General features: G+C 40.9%; 1 protein-coding gene across 6 annotated transcripts in view; it reads left to right on the forward strand.

Moving 5' to 3' along the window:
- The first annotated feature begins 1,688 nt into the window (after positions 1 to 1,688).
- The window catches only part of MPDZ (multiple PDZ domain crumbs cell polarity complex component), a 136,875-nt gene continuing 122,425 nt past the window's right edge, over positions 1,689 to 16,138 (forward strand). For all 6 annotated transcript variants that reach the window (XM_080939985.1, XM_080939987.1, XM_080939989.1 and 3 more), the window contains exon 1: positions 1,689 to 1,833. The gene's annotated coding sequence lies outside the window, so the exon portion shown is untranslated. The remainder of the gene's footprint in view (positions 1,834 to 16,138) is intronic.

A 16,138-nucleotide genomic window follows, 5' to 3' on the forward strand; every position in this document is an offset into this window, starting at 1 on the left:
ATACCGAGTGGATACAGTCCTTCGCTATTTTACAACTTCTACATCAATTTCTGTTGTTTTCTTCCGGAAAAGAACCGCCAAAGCCTGCGCATTTGCATCTATAAGGAAGGGAGAGAACCAAAAAAGGTTTGACGGAATGAAAGCCAAAGTGGGGTACATACGGGACCAGAGAAGAAGAGCCAAGGGTTCCAAGAGGAATGTTCAGCTTCTATGAAGGCAGGAGAAAACATGGAAGCTAGGAGGTGAGAAGCACATCCCGTGGATTTAGGTTAACACAAGGCCTATTCCCTTACCAAGACAACTGTCAGAGCAGTGACTGGCTCAGAAGTCAGGATCTCTTCCTTGGCTGTGATCAAGAACACACTAGGTAGAGCCAGAACTGTGGCTCCAGCTCCCACCCCCTTCTGCTAACCCCACCCCTTCATCTAGCCCCACCCCTTCTGCTAGCCCCACCCCTTCCGCTAACCCCACCCTCTTCCGCTAACCCCACCTCCTTCTCTTTTCCTTTGTCTTTGGTTTCAAGATGGGGGGCCTGACAGAACAGATTTCAATAAATGTACAGGCAGAGAAAGATAAGATGGGACGAACTGTCCCTCAGCGTAGTTACATTTTCATTTTCAAAAACCCTAGAGCCGATTCATATCCATAAACATTGAAGATACCCAGAGTTCGAACTTTCCTGCAGGCCAAATCTGCCGTGGATTCATATTTGTGGAACCAAGGGAACTGAAGGTTTTGGCCATGTGTTGTCTCCACCCAAGACACTGAATCCATTTTGATCAACTCACATCAGCCAGCAAAACTATTCGTTGAAAGACATCACTTTCGTTCTTGCCCATCTTACGTGCTTTCTCCTTTAATAGTTAGTAAATGCAAGAGGGACACACGTTGCTTGTAGACAGAATAAACTGATAACACAATTCTCGTAATATTTTAATTCTGAGAGTTTTAAATTGCACACTTGGATAATTAGATTTCGAAGAGAGGGGGAGAGAGAGATAAGGTTGTCTTTAACAGGTGTGGGGTTGGGGTGGATTGTGGGACTCTAGAGCTGAGGTCAACAGACGTTTTTTGTAAAAGGCACAAAACAGAAAGGTGACCCCCCCCCCCCACCTTCCCAGCAACAGACAACTCTGAGCACCCCCCACCACCAACCTCGGAGTTTGCTGCTTCTTTCTTTTAACTGGCTCACCAGGCTAAGAATGCATCTTGATGTGCTAAGAAACTTCTCAAAAAAAGGACTTTCTTTGGCCACCTCAGTTCTCAACAGGCCAAGAGCGCAGAGGGCAGTCTTCACCAGGATCTAGAAGTGCAACTAGAAACTACCAGTGCAGGGGATGGGAGCTTAAAATACTGCCTTCTTAGCCCAGTTCTTTCTTTCTTTCCTTCTTTTTTCTTTTTTTCTTTTGATAAAATATCAGCAACACTGGAGAGCAAGTATTTCCCGCGCAATATTAGGGAAAAGCTATGCTTAGAAAAGAAGGCATTTCCTTGGGAAGCCATATTTAGGAGCCTGCCCCACGCCCCGCCGCCTTCGCGCCGTCCGTCACCCACGCGGGCCTGGAGGCCCGGGCGCCGGTCGTTCCATCCCGGCGGCGGCTGGGCCGCGCCCCTGATTGGTCAGCGCGCCCCGCCGGCGTCACGGCTTCCCGCAGCCCCGCGGCCTCCGGGAACCTGGTCTGCGCGCAGCGAGGCTGGCCGGCCGCGGGCTCCGGGTCCCCGGCCACGCGTGAACGTTCGCGCCGCCCCGAGCTCCTAGGGCTGTGAGGACTGCGGAGGGGAGCCGAGCGCGCTCTGCCCACCCGGGGAGTCCCCGCCAGGCCGCGGAGCCCGGTAAGCGGCCCCGCCCGAGCCCTGCCCCCGGGACTCTGGAAGTTTCCCGGGCTGCGCGCTCCCCGCCGTGCTCTCCCCGCGGCCTGCGCGCCTGTTGCTGTGCGCGGGCCCGGGGAGTGCGGGAGGGCCGGGGCCTGGTGGGGGTGGGGGAGCGTGCGGGAGGCGCTTTGTGTCGCAGCCCCTGCTCCGTGGGGCGCGATGGTTCTCTCTGGGTTGCTATTCTCCCGGGGGGGCTCCAGGACTGGGCAGTTCCTTCCCGGGTCATTGGCGGCGGGGAGAAGGAGGACTAGGAGGAGGGGGCGGTGGCAACTGGGGAGGGCGCCAGGGGGCTGCTCTGCTTGTGGGAAGGAAGCGGCAGACACGCAGGCCTGCGAGCAGGCGGAGGCTGGGGTTTCCTTCTAGCATCAGATAAGAGGACCGTGACTTCGCCAGCCAGAGGGAAAGTGTCCTGAGGGGATGAATCCGAGAACTGAGCCTAGGGCACCTCATCCTGTGCTGTCGGGCAGCTGTGCGGTCCACATCACCTTTGTGTGACCTTAAACCTTTTTAGGATGCCCTTTGTACAATGAGTGATCTGGGGACAGAGGGGAGGAATTGGTTCTAGGGATACTGGGAGGGTTTTGCACGTAGAATTTGTTCAGAGGTGATGGGGATTTTATAACGGTCAAATTCATTATATTACGGTTTTAGGCGCTGATAGAATCCAGAGCAGCAGTTGCTTTTGAAACTCTAATAAAATTGAACTTTGAACGCCTTTGATTTGGACTTCTAATAGAAAGTTTGAAATAAGTGCCACCTGGTCTATTATGTGTCCCTGGATTGAGGAAAGCTAATTTGGGACGCTTTGTCTTAATTTATCTTCCTTATCCCATTTGTTAAAAAAGAAAGAAAGAAAGAAAGGAAGGAAGGAAGGAAGGGAGGGGGGGAGGGAGGGAGGGAGGGAGGGAGAAAGAAAGAAAGAAAGAAAGAAAGAAAGAAAGAAAGAAAGAAAGAAAGAAAGAAAGAAAGAGAAAAGAAAATTTGATGGGACTTTTTCCCTCCAACATATTCATAACAGTGCATGTCTGCGGGGTGTCTTCCACGAGTTCCCTTTTCCCCCTTGGATTCTTCTAGTGTCTTCTGGTTTTCTTTCTTGTAGACAGAACCCTGGTGGTGGCCTGTCAAGGGAGTTAAGTTTGTTTTTAGGGTGCTTCAAATTCCTGTCACACAGAAAATGATCTACTGAGCCCCTAGGGGTGTCTTTGAATTTCAGATGCTTTCTAAATAGGGAACACCATGAGAGAGTAAAGACTGTCTATGTAGCGTACTTCACTGCAGGTTGGAGGTTACTAGAGATAATTTCAGAAATGCAAATTAATGCGGTGCTGGTTGGCACTTTCAACATTTAACTAAAATAGGCAAAATGGTTTACAAATGAAATCTTGGATACACATTCTGGAGGTCAGACTAGGGGTTCTAGAAGTGTCTGAGCAACAGTAACTTGCTTTGAAGGTAACTTGACTGAGTTAGAGAAAGATTATTCTGTGGATTACAAGTCTGTCCTCATAGATTTGACTAGAGTTGAGTTGCAGATTGGCTCCACTTTTTACATTCATAATATGGCCAGCATACTCTGAATTTCATCAAATACTTGGAGGCAAAGTTGACATACTACAATGGACATGTCTTCAAATACTGTAGAATAAACACCCTTCCAGAGAAAGGTCTACACTCAAGAATGAAGAGACTGATGAGTTAGTTCTTATTGAATTCAGGATTCCTAGATTGCCCAGGGTATGGGTTTGTAAGACATTTGGCCTTAGGTAGAATTTCATTGGGTATTGTTACATTGTTTCAAGCATCAGAGGTGTTTTTCTCTTTCACATTTAAGATTTGTGTCCTGAACAGTATTCACGGAAATTTGAGAAACTAGGGTTGTGAAATTGTTATATTGTAATTAGTTAGATAATTTTAGCGGGGCTCCAGGAGAGAGAAAGTGGGCAGGAGAAATCAGTGCCAATTAACCAGGTGTCCTCAATAGCTAATGTAGTTAGTAGGTAGTAATTAGATAGTAAGCTTTGGAGACTTGTTGCATAGGTTAGGTACTGGCAGGGCTGGGGGTGGGTCAGAAAAGGAGGAAGCTTGATGTCTTCACAGACATGGGAGAATAGAAAGCCCTTTCATGTGGTCTTGAGATTCATATAAATAAATAAATAAATAAGAAAGAAAAAGAAAGAAAGAAAGAACGGAAGAAAGCAGCCAAAGGAGCGTAGGTTGCTTGACATGAGGAAGTGATAACAGTTTTGCTGTTGATGCTGCTCCTAAGGTAAGTTAGTGTTCTTCATTAAGAAGAGAGCATAGACCAGTAACTGAAATGGTTGGGAAGGAGATGGGCAGCAAGCACTAGAGGGGTATCAATTTGTAGCTTTCTGGAGTAGAAATGAAGGTTTAGGTCAAGGGGAAGTTCGTCAGTGATGAAGGGAAAGAGCAGTAGGAAGCATAGATGTGTAGGCAGAGTTGTTTTACCCCAGTGTTTCTCAGTCTGTGATCTCAGAAAAGACATCCAAATGTCCTTGTTTTTAACCAGCAGTCCCTTCAACGAAATCCAGGCTTTTCTGTCTTGAACTTCCAAACTCTTGTGGCGGCTACCCATTGTTTGCTTCCATAGTCACTGTGTGTGTGTGTGTGTGTGTGTGTGTGTGTGAATGCAGTAAAGGACTTGACACCTTGTGATAACAGGAAGTGACATCCTTACTTCCCAGGGGGCAGCATTCAACAGGTGTGGCATTTGGTTGGTTACTGTTTCCTTGCATGGTCAATGGTGACTTCTCTGTACTGTTTCATGTTCTTTCCTTTTTTGTGTGTTGACTTGTTTTCTTCCTAAGAGGATGCCTGGTCATTTCACCTTCATTATTTCTTTGAAGAAACTCTCAAAATGTAGCCATATGCTTAGGCACTAAGGATTTGGATTTCCGATGACTTTGTAGGAAGAAGATGCATTTCTTCTTTTATAAGAAAGTTCTTGGAGAAACCCAGCCCATAAACTGGTGAGAACCAGAACAGGCTAGCCCAGGGTGAAGGAGAGGGGTCAAAGAGGAGGCTGCTGGGTAGTCTAAGGATTGTTGTGGCAACATGATGCTTGTTAAGAAAGGGACACTGCTATTTGAGGAAAGGCTATTTTATCTCTGGGTCAAGGACTACTGCTTTCTGTACGTGTTCACTGGGTATATCTTGTACCTTTTTTCCTTTTAATAGATAGAACATTAGTTCTTTTGAGTGTTTTATAAAAACACAATTTTCTTAAAATATTTCCAAGCCTTAAAAACAGTAAAACAGATTCATTCAAGAAAAGAAAATATTAATACAAGCATGATGAGTTTTGTGTTTGATTAAAACAACACACTTTGTTTAATTAATTAACTTCTGCTTTTTGAGGCAGGGTCTAATGTAGCCTCAGCTGACCTCTGATTCACTATGTAACTGAGGCTGACCTTGAACTCCTGTCTCCTCTGCCTGCACTCTGGTGATGCTAGTGTTACGTAGGGCACACTACCACACCTAGTACAATTCATTGATTTAGAAACTGTGTCCCATGTGTGTTTTGTGGCCTAATCCTTGACATAATCTTTTTCCTCTTTGAAGATTTCTCCCTTTTAGAAAAAAAAAAAAGATCAAAAGAGTAATCATATGTAATCAGAAGACAAAAGCTCTCATTTGGATGTTGAAATTACATTTGAAGGGTGTGTGGGTGGGGGAGAACCCTCATAGAAGCAGGGGGAGGGAGGATGGGCTTTCTGGAAGGGAAATTGGGAAAGGGGATAACATTTGAAATGTAAGTAAATAAAATATCCAACTTAAAAAAAAAAGAAATTACATTTGATGACTTAGAGATTTGCAAAAGCCAGTCTTCCAGCTGTGGACTTGTGGGTGAAGAAAACCCAAAGAAATAACAGAGGAAATGGAGACCCACATTTTCTTTTCTTCCTGTCTCTTATCTTTTTTCCCTAGGTAGTTAGACTTGTTGAGTTTAAGAAATTATTATCTTTATTTATTTAATGTTCTTATTCTTATAAAACTATTTTATCACCAGATCTAAGATATTGTAAATAAATGCATGAGGGAAAAGTGAGAAAGGAAACATTTGTAACAAAGATGAAAAACACGTATAATAAACTAAACACACACAGACACACACACTTGCATGCAAGCACACAAACACATATTAACAAATAAATGAGTTCGTTGAATATTTACCATTGGTAGTTTTGATTATGTAGGTGATCGATCATTTCTTCTATTAATTACCTCTTAAGTAATTGTATTTGCCATAATTTCTTTTGAAGGGTAGTAGATATGAATAGAAAAGGTAGCTTAGTTTGTGTGTGTGTGTGTGTGCATGAGAGAGTGTGTTTGTGAAGAGTTTAGAAGAGTGTTGCTTGGCCCCCTTTCTCTTTCCCTACAGTGTTCACAGTTTTCTTGGGAGTACTGAGTGTAGTCATTTTGTACCAGTTTTTGAAATGCATGGCATGGGACTTGGTGGAGAGATGATGGCTCAGTTGATGAACTGATTGGCTTTCACCATGGGATTCAAAGGTGGAGATCCCCACCATGCATGTAAATGTAATAATAGGGCCATATATCTAATCAAGGGTAGAGGGAGGAGATAGGAGATTCCTTTCCCTAGCTAGCTAGGGCAAGTCCATGAACTCTTAAATCCAGTGACATTTTGTCTCCAATACAAAGGGTGATAAAGGAAAACACCCAAGGTATACCTCTGGTTTTTACAGGCTCTTAGAACTCATTCACATAGGCAACCATGCAGGGGCGTGCGTATGCATTGACACATGTGTAGGCACATGTGTAGACACATGTACACATGTGCAACATTGCAGTACTGCTTATTATGAAGATTGCTGAGTATAGATTGGATCAGGCCATGTCAGCAAGCATTTTTGTAGCTGTTGGAGACGATGGTATAGTTCATCTGAGGCTTTCTAGCATGAAGATTTGTTCAACCCAGGAGGCTCTTGTTTTCTTAGAGAGGCATGGGGCTATTTAACATATTTGTTGCCCTAAAACGTTTCCCTATGACTCTTTTATTTCTTTTCTGTCTTCCTTTCCTACCCGTCCCCTTCTTCAGGGACCAGCAACGTGCTCTCTATCTCTGCAGATGAGCTGTCACTCAAATAACTTGACTACACTGAATGGATGGGTTGGTTATACAGAAGGCTGCTGCTTTTTAACTATGTAATTATCACAGAGTTCAAACTGAAGCTTTTTAAAGTTGTAGTTATGACTTAGTTCTGCTCATTGCTCTCTCCTTGTTTACTGAATGTGGGTATATAATTAAGGAGATTTTAGTGGCTTAGGTTTCTTTTGAACTTTCACTATTTAATTAAAGTATATTTATTCTTTTGTGGTTGAGTAGTAACTTCGGTTACAGAACCTCTTAGGTTCAAAGGACAGATTTATAAGCAAAAAGATCAATGCTTCCAATTTTACTTGCAAGACGGCTACACAGATATGAATTCTTCAAGTGGTTACACAGAGGTGTGTGTGTGTGTGTGTGTGTGTTTGTATGTGATTCTGTTGTGTACAGTAGGTATTGTTCTAATTTTATTGACATGGGATAGGTTAATAACATCATTACTAGTAACAATAAAGGACATAGGTATTATAACAGTAAATTTATGTTATTTTAAAGAGAGGAAATTTTTGCTCCACTTGGGTTAGAAAGGGAGAGTCAAGGAAAATTGTTGTGTCTTCTGGTACTCACTGTCTTTGTATCCAAACAATCCAATGCCAAAGAGCATAGTTTAGGGTAATGTTTTTCAATTCCTGTGTTTTAGTGCACATCAGACTTTTATATTTGGTACATGAGTTATCTAAGTAAAAAGGCATGCTATGGAAAAAAACTTCATTCTAAATTCAGTTCTCAGTTCTCTTTGCTTTTGCCTTCTTCATTGGTCTTTATGTTGAGCAACTGTTTAGACACCACTGATTGTCTATTTAATGTCCCCAAATTATTTTCTTTTTTTTAAATTGAACAACTATATTTTAAAAAACAAAGATAAATGTACAGATTTTAAAAGCATTTTTGCATAATAGTATATGAATATATTTTTGTCAGTACTTGATTTTTTTAAAGGTTTGATAGTATGCATTAAAACCTTACTAGTTGGAATGAGCATAAATAAAGTACATGTAAAACAATATGTAACCTGGAAATAGTCAAAGTTTTTTTCTTGGTGTGTAAAGATTAAGCATAATGATTTTTCTTTTTCTTTTTTTCTTTTTCTTTCTTTCTTTTTTTTTTTTTTTTTGGCCTTTGCTTTTCTTGAACTTCATATAGTCTGTAAGTTGTTTCTGGGGTGTTCAGAGCTTTCTGGGGTTAGTATCCAGTTATCAGTGACTGCATATTATGTCTGTTCTTTTGTGACTGGGTTATCTCACTCAGGATGATATTCTCTAGATGCATCCATTTTCTTAAGAATTTCATAAAGTCATTGTTTCTGATAGCTGAGTAGTACTCCATTGTGTAAATATACCACAATTTTGTATCCATTCATCTACTGAAGAACATCTGGGTTCTTTCCAGATTCAGGATATTATAAATAGGGCTGCTATGAACATTGCAGGGCATGTGTCTTTGTTGTATGTTGGAGCTTCTCTGGGGTATATGCCCAGAAGTGGAATAACTGGGTCTTCAAGGTTAAGTACTATGTCCAGTTTTCTGAGGAACCGCTAGACTGATTTCCAGAGTGGTTGTCCAAGTTTACAACCCCACCAACAGTGGAGAAGTGTTCCTCTTCAAGTCCTCACCAGCATCTGCTGTCATCTGATTGTTTGATCTTAGCCAATCTGACTGGTGTGAGGTGGAATCTCAGGGTTGTTTTGATTTGTATATCCCTGATGGCTAATGATGTCAAGCACTTTCTTAGATGCTTCTCTGCCATTCAATATTCCTCAATTGAGAACCTTTTGTTTAGCTCTGTACCCCATTTTTTAATAGGGTTGTTTGATTCTCTGGTGACTAACTTCTTGAGTTCTTTGTATACCTTGGATATTAGACCTCTATCAGATGTGGGGTTGGTAAAGATCTTTCCCCACTCTGTTGGCTGCCATTTTGTTTTCTTGACAGTGTCTTTAGCCTTACAGAAACTTTGCAATTTCATTAAGTCCCATTTGTCAATATTTGACCTTAGAGCAGGAGCTATTGGTGTTCTGTTCAGGAAATTTTCTCCTGTGCCTATGTGTTCTAAGGTTTTTCTCTACTTTCTCTTCTAATAGTTTCAGTGTACCTGGTTTAATGTGGAGATATTTGATCCACTTGGACTTGAGTGTTGTACAAAGAGATAAGAAAGGGTCTATTTTCATTCTCTGCATGCTGAGTGCCAGTTGGACCAACACCATTTGTTGAAGAGACTGTCCTTTTTCCATTGAATGTTACAGCTCCTTTGTCAAAAATCAAGTGATCATATATGTGAGGGCTCATTTTTGGATCTTCTATTCTATTCCATTGATCCACATGCCTATCTCTGTACCAGTACCATGCAGTTTTTAACACAGTTGCCTTATAATATAGGTTGAAGTCAGGGATGGTGATTCCTGCAGATGTTTTCTTGTTGTTGAGGATTTATTTTGCTATTCTAGATCTGTTGTTATTCCAGATGAAATTGCACATTGCTCTTTCCAACTCTATGAAGAATTGGGTTGAAATTTTGATTGGTATTGCATTGAATCTGTAGATTGCTTTTGGTACGATGGCCATTTTTACAAAGTTGATCCTCCCAATCCATGAGCATGGGAGATCTTTCTGTTTTCTGAGATCTTCCTTGATTTTCTTCTTTAGAGATTTGAAGTTCTTGTCATACAGGTCCTTCAGTTGCTTAGTTAGAGTCACACCAAGGTATTTCATATTGTTTGTGACTATTATGAAGGGTATCTTTTCCCTAATTTCTTTCTCCGCATGTTTGTCCTTTGAATATAGGAAGGCTACTGATTTGTTTGAGTTAATTTTATATCCGGCCACTTTGCTGAACTTGTTTATCAGCTGTAGGAGTTCTCTGGTGGAATTTTTGGGGTCACTTACGTACACTCTCATGTCATCTGCAAACAGTGATGTTTTACTTCTTCCTTTCCAATTTGTATCCTTTTGGTTTCCTTTTGCTGTCTAATTGCTCCCGCCAGGATTTCCAGTACTATGTTGAATAGGTAGGGGGAGAGTGGGCAGCCTTGTCTAGTCTCTGATTTTAGTGAGATTGCTTCAAGTTTCACACCGTTAAGATTGACGTTGGCTTTTGGTTTGCTGTATATTGCTTTTATTATATTTAGGTATGGGCCTTGGATTCCTGTTCTTTCCAAGAGTTTTAACATGAAGTGGTGTTGAATTTTGTCAAATACTTTTCAACATCTAATGAAATGACCATGTGGTTTTTTCTTTGAATTTCTTTATATTGTGGATTACGTTGATAGATTTTCATATATTAAACCATCCCTGCATCCCAGGAAAGAAGCCTACTTGATCATGGTGAATGATCATTTTGATGTGTTCTTGGATTCGTTTTGCAGGGATTTTGTTGAGTATTTTTGCATCAGTTTTCATAAGTGAGATCGGTCTGAAGTCCTCTTTTCTTGTAGGGTCTTTGTGTTGTTTAGTAACCAGGGTTATTGTGGCCTCGAAAAATGTGTTAGGTAGTGTTCCATCTGACTCTATTTTGTAGAATAGTCTGGAGTGTATTGGTATTAGGTCATCAATAAGTGTCTGATAGAATTCTGCACTGAACCCATCTGGACCTGGGTTTTTTTTTTTTTTTTTTTTTTTTTTTTTTTTTTTTTTTTTGGTTTGGAGGCTTTTGATGACTGCTTCTATTTCTTTAGGTGTTATGTGATGTATCTGGTATCTGTCTAGGAATTCATCCACTTCATCCAGATTTTTCAGCTTTGTTGAGTGTAAGCTTTTGTAGTAGGATTTGATGACTTCTTGAATTTTCTCAGTTTCAGTTGTTATGTCTCCACTTTCCTTTCTGATTTGGTTAATTTGGATACTCTCTCTTTGCCCTCTAGTTAGTATGGCTAAGGGTTTATTAATCTTGTTAGTTTTCTCAAAGAATCAGCACTTGGTCTTGTTGATTCTTTGAATGGTTTTATTTATATTTGGTCAATTTCTTCCCTGAGTTTGATTATTTCTTGCTGTCTACTCCTCTTGGGTGTATCTGCTTCATTTTGTTCTAGAGCTTTCAACTGTGCTGTCATGTTGCTAGTGTATGATCTCTACAGTTTCTTTTTGGAAGCACTCAGAGCTATGAGTTTTCCTCTCAGTACTGCTTTCATTGCATCCCATAGGTTTGGGTATGTTGTGTTTTCATTTTCATTAAATTCTAGAAAATCCTTAATTTCTTTCTTTATTTCTTCTTTAACCATGGTATTGTTAAATAGAGCATTGTTTAGTTCTCATGTGTGTATATATAACTTTTTGTTGTCTTTGTTGTTATTAAAGTCCAGCCTTAGACCATGGTGAGCTGATAGGATGCATGGGAGTATTTCAATGTTCTTATATCTATTGAGGCTTAGTCTCTGACTGATTATATGGTCAATTTTGGAGAAGGTGCTCTGAGGTGTTGAGAAGGTGTATTCTTTTGTTTTAGTATGAAATGTTCTGTAGATGTCTATTAATTCCAATTGGGTCATAACCTCTGCTAGTTTCACTGCGTCCTTGTTCAGTTTCAGTTTCCATGATCTGTTCATTGATGAGAGTGGGGTGTTGATATCTCCCACTATTATTGTGTGGGGTGCAATGTATTTTTTGAGCTTTAGTAGGGTTTCTTTTATGAATATGGGTGCTCTTGTATTTGGACCATTTATGTGAAGAATTGAGAGTTCCTCCTGACAAATTTTCCCTGTAATGAGTAAAAAGTGTCCTTCATTATCTTTTTTGATAACTTTTCATTGAAGATTTACTTTTTTTGATATTAGAGTGGCCACTTCAGCTCGCTTCTTGGGCCGTTCACTTGGAAGTTTTTTTCCCAGCCTTTTACTCCGAGATAGTGTCTGAAATGCTGGATTCTGTTTATGTATCCAGTCTGATAGCCTATGTCGTTTTATTGGTGAATTGAGTCTATTTATGTTAAGAGATATTAAGGGATAGTGGTTGCCGTTTCCTGCTATTTTTGCTTTTAGAGGTAGAGTTGTGCCTGTGTGTCTTTCTTCTTTTGGTTTTCTTGCTTAGGTATTTTCTTTTTTTTACTAGGATGTAGTTTCCCTCCTTGTATTGGGTTTTCCACGTATAATTCGTTGTAGTGCTGGATTTGTGGTCAGATATTGTGTAAATTTAGTTTTGTCCTGGAATATCTTGGTCTCTCCATCTATGGTGATTGAGAGTTTTGCTGGGTATATCAGCTTGGGCTGATTCTTGATTTTTCTTATGGTCTACATGATGTCTGTCCAGGATCTAGCTTTCATAGCCTCTGTTGAGAAATCGGGTGAGATTCTGATTGTTCTGACTTTATATGTTACATGACCTTTTTCCCTTACTGCTTTTAGTATTCTTTCTTTGCTTTGGGCACTTGGCGTTTTGACTATTATGTGTCGGGAGGAATTTCTTTTCTGGTCCAACCTATTTGGAGTTCTGAAGGCTTCTTTCATGCTCGTGGTCATCTCATTCTTAAGGGTAGGGAAGTTTTCTTCTACGATTTTGTTGAAGATATTTACTGTGCCTCTTAGTTGATATTCTTCGCTGTCTTCTATCCCTAATATCCTTAGGTTTGGTCTTCTCAGTGTGTCCTGCATCTCCTGGATATTTTGGGTTAGGAGCTTTTTGGCTTTTGCATCTTCTCTGATTGTTTTTTCTGCATTTTCCATGTTGTCTTCGGCCCCTGAGATTCTCTCTTCCATCTTTGTAGTCTGTTGGAGATGCTTGCATCTGTGACTACTGATTTCTTTTTTAGGCTTTCTACCTTCAGAGTTATCTCTTTTAATGTTTTCTTTATTGTTTCCATTTCCATTTTAAATTCCTTCTTCAATTCCTTTTTGTCTTTGGTTCTGTTTTCGTCTAGTTCTTTGATTTCTTTGAGTGTTTTTCTTGATTCCTCTTTAAAAGCTTCTATTTCTTTATGCTTTCCCTCCTGTTCTTGTTTATGGATCTCTATCATCATCTTGAGGTATGATTTCAGTTCTGAGTCTTCTTTTTCTGGAGTTTTTGGCATTCTGCTGTTTGCTGTGATGAAAGAGCTGGTTTCTGGTGTTGCCAGATTGTTTTGGTTTCCATTGGGTACCTTCTTTTGCTTTCCTCTTGCCATCTTGTTGTCAGTGATTGGTTCTTGTCTCTCCCATGTACCTTGCCTGTGTCCCTGGATCTCCACTCTTCTTGGTGGCAGATGTGGTAACTGAGTTCCTAAGGCAGAGTTCCTGTTCCCCTGGACCAATGGGGGGGGGCACACACTTTCTATGTGCTTGGCCCAGTCCTCTCTGTGCCCCGGCTACTCGCAGAGCAATCTCACTAGGCCTGAGTCCCTGGATCTCTGCTGTTCCTGATGGCAGATGCCTTGAGTGTTTGGTCTGCACACAGGGGCCCTCCGGGTGGAAACCGAGTCCCTACGGCAGAGTTCCTGCTCCCATTTTTCATCCCTGTGTGCTCTGATTTGCCTTCGGGGTAGTCTCAGGCAGGTGTGGATGTGGTGCTTTCCTGGCTCCTCTCATTGCCTTACTGAGAACTGTCACCAAGTTGTCATATGATCTTCCGCACCCTCCATGGTTTCTTGCCTTAGCAGGTATCCTCTCCTCAGCAAGAAATCCCATTCCTTCTTCTTGATCCCTTCTTTTCTCCATTCCTCCACCAGGGAGGGGTTAATATGTCTCATCTTCAGATTCCTATTGATTCCAGATGATAATCGTGGGTACCTAGCAGTTCACAGTCTGGTGCTGGGCCAGCCATTCCTCTCTGGCTCAGATGGTAGTCTCGTGTCCTTATTCTCTGAGATTCTTGTGCTTTAAGTCCCCGTGCCAGGCAAGTGAAGATTTTTATACAGTTTGGATATTCATCTTTTAATTTAAAAAATTGAAAGTAGATGTGAGGATGTGTAAATACTGGTCCCTAAATTGTGGAGAAAAAGTAGATGCAAAATATGCACATGGGAAAGGAAGAGGCTTAAGGTTGGAAACATGAGTATTTCAAAAAATGTACTACGATGTTTAAGAATTATCCTACCAGTAAAAGCTGTTAGAAATAAAGCTTCGTGCTTGATCCCCTTGAACAATACTATTGTCTTATTTTATCTGACAGTGAGGAATGTGGCTAGAGTGCTTTTCTAGCACATTTCATGACTACTGTTGGCCGTCAGTTCGACAAGATGTAGAAATACTCATGGCTGGGGGGGGGGATAAGCTTTTCAGCACACCTGTGGAGTATTTTCTTGATTAGGTTAAACCAGTACAAAGACCCATCTTAAAAATAGGGGTCACCATTTCTTGGGTTTTGATCCCTCACTGTAGAAAAAAAGAAAAAACTTTGCTCTGTAATTTTCAAGCCATCATCCGGAAGTCATCTGCTTCAAGCTCCTATTGCTTTGACCTCTTTGCCAGGAAGGAATGGACCCTTAAAATGTGACCTGTAAGAGACCTTTCTCTCTTGAGTTGTCTTTTGGGTTATCTGTCAATACATTAGGAAAAGAAAGTTAGATTCTCTGTGTCACGTTGGAATACAAAGAGAAAGGAGGAGGGGAGGGTGAGATGGAATCAAGTCATCTTTGAAGGAGAGTGGAAAACCTGGACTCAGAGCTTGTCCTGTAGCTAATTCTCCTGATGCTTTATATTTCAGTGTTTAGTTGATACTTGATGAAATAATACAGTCGTTAATTTTGGACTTGTTAATTTGTGTCAGTGTCTACATTTCTACATTAATATGTATAAGTTTTTGGTTGATTTTTTTCTAAAGCAACCAGTAACATCAGTTTATTTTATATGATGAATATTGTAATAAAATGTACCTCGAATGTTTTTAAGTGCTGACTTGTTTTATTCTGACAGTCAAGCTACATGCTTCGCTTCATGTGTCTTTCTGCATTTTTCAGTGTGTGTCCTTTATTACAAGCTCTTCCTTCCTGCCTACAATTGCTTCTCCATGTCTCACTGTACATCAGAACTAAGCTCTTTCCATTAATCTCTCTGGTTAATAACACTTTATGTGTCAGTACTTAGACCTAACTAAATTTTAGAATTTGAAATTCATCAGGTTAAGTTCTACTTCTTTCAACCCCCAAGGGGCAGAACCTGATTTTATTTTAGGACTGTAGGTAGTATAAAAGGTGTTTCTGGCTTAGGAGAGGACTCAGTGGATAAAGTACTTCCATACAAGAATGAGGACCAGAGTTTAGATTCTCAGAACCTATGTAAACAATCCAGGCAATATTGGGTGTCTCCTTAGTCTGCCAGTTTCAAGACAGAGGCAGAACTGACTGGCTAGAGTAGTTTGGGGTCCGTGAACTCTGGGTTCAGGTAAAGATCTTCCATCAATTAAAAGCAAAACAAACAAACAACAAACAAATCTGTTAAGGATGATGACTAATGTTAACTTGAGGCCTCCAAATACATAGGCAGCCATGCACTCTTACATACATTTGAACACACACACACATCATACTATATACAAAAATGAGTTTTCAGTAAGTGAGAAAGGTTCTATAAAACCTTTTGTTCTGCCACATTGATAACAAAGGGGGCAGTTTGCTGTTCTTGCTCTAGAAGTGAGTACCTTTGATGAAATTAAGGACTTATTGTGATAGCTGTTAGGAATACAAAAACAAAACAGAGATTAATGTACAGGCATTAGTACAAACTAGTAATCAAGGTAGTTTTGCATGTCTCATCCTTGTACACATTTGCAAATGTTAGCTGACTTTACCAAGTGGTTAGAGCAACTTGGTAAGAAGACACTCTACTCAAGCTAGGGTCACATAATTGAGAAAGTAAATTGCTTATCCAAGAGAATTATCTAAAAACACAACTCTGGGACTTGGAATGCCAGCTACATGAGCTGTTTAATCCGAAAGCATGTAACTGTTATTTGCCTGTTAGAAGGCACAAGTGGGACATGGTGCTGTGGACCTCCTTGTCTGTGGATTCCCAGGGTGGATCTATCTGCATGTCTGCTCTGTTGTTTATAGGCTGTTTGCAGGGGGGAAACACTGACTTCCTGAGCCCCTGTCTTATCTGAAAGTTGGAGGCTCTCAAAGCATCTGTGAAGAAGATACATCATCAGCTCAGGGGAACAAGGACATGCAATACATATTTCACAGACAGTTCGTATGCAGTAAAAGCCACGTGTATACTG

The sequence above is a fragment of the Micromys minutus genome (assembly GCF_963924665.1).
Source record: "Micromys minutus genome assembly, chromosome: 28".
NCBI lineage: Eukaryota > Metazoa > Chordata > Mammalia > Rodentia > Muridae > Micromys > Micromys minutus.